Source organism: Phascolarctos cinereus, unplaced genomic scaffold, assembly GCF_003287225.1.
Source record: "Phascolarctos cinereus isolate Bilbo 61053 unplaced genomic scaffold, phaCin_HiC Scaffold_2;HRSCAF=192, whole genome shotgun sequence".
NCBI lineage: Eukaryota > Metazoa > Chordata > Mammalia > Diprotodontia > Phascolarctidae > Phascolarctos > Phascolarctos cinereus.
The window spans coordinates 138,748,269-138,749,353 of NW_027555625.1; the positions used below are offsets into that span (position 1 = coordinate 138,748,269).

General features: G+C 45.3%; 1 non-coding gene across 1 annotated transcript; it reads right to left on the reverse strand.

Moving 5' to 3' along the window:
• Window positions 1-105, reverse strand: LOC144455997 (U6 spliceosomal RNA). The gene has a single exon (XR_013484908.1). It is a non-coding gene; the product is annotated as a U6 spliceosomal RNA (small nuclear RNA).
• Window positions 106-1,085: the final 980 nt, after the last annotated feature.

Consider the following 1,085-nt stretch of genomic DNA (forward strand, 5'->3'; position numbering starts at 1 on the left):
AAAAATATGGAGTGCTTCTCAAATTTGCATATTATTCTTGCACAGGGACCATGCTAATCGTCTCTGTATCATTTGAATTTTAGCATACATGCTGCCAAAGTGGATGTTTAGCTTGAAAAGCTAAACAGAGTTTCTGTTGGACTCTAGAAGCAAAAGGAAGTCACTGCAGTTTATAGCTTGTTGAGTATGGGAGTAAAATGGCCAGATTCTCCCTTAAGGAAAATTGCTTTGGCAGCAGTGTGGAAAATGGCCTGAAATGGGGAGAGATTTGAGGCAGGGAGACCAATTAAGAGACTGTTACAAAAACCTAGGTGACAGGTGATCAGGGCCTAAATAAAGGTGGTAGCTGTCTGGGTAGAGAGAACAGGCTGGATTTGAGAAATGGTGTGGAGGTAAAAACAGCCAAGATTTGGCAGCTATGGGTGAGAAGGAATAAAGAGCTATGGATAGTGCCAAAGGTGCCATTTCCAAGACCAGTCATTCGACACAAATGCAGGCAGAATTTGCTGTATCTTCGTACTGATTGGAGCCTCCAAAGCCTATTCCCTCCTCCTATTTTGTTCTTCCAGGTCTTCAGTGGAAGCAGGTTCAATGGCAAAGTCTTTCTCCTGAATAAGGGGTCATGAAATCCTAACAGATCCAAGCTACAATATCCTCTGGCTCCCAGAAAACTTGTCCAAGGGGCTGACAAGCTTGGTTTAGTACCAGTATTTATTGTCTTTCTCAGGTCTTGGCCCAGAGCCTAGAGCCTGGTAATGCTGGGTGAGTGATTAGACATGGGACCCTCATGCATCTAACTTAAAAATCTCAATTACACCAGAAAGAGGGTTCAGTGTAACGTATGAGGTCCTGGGGACAGTCGTGTAAATAACAAACAAGGGCACTTGCTGTGATCCATCGTCCATCCCATGAGTAGCCAGGCAGTCCTGGTTTGGGCATGGTCCCAAGCTAGCATGGGAGAGGCTGAAGGTCCATCAGATGGCAGCAACAGCCAGCTGTACAGTTCTAGCACATTTGCCCTTCACACTCAGTCCTGCTCCAACAACCACTAAGCATCACAGACTGGGCAAATATCGAATGCAAGG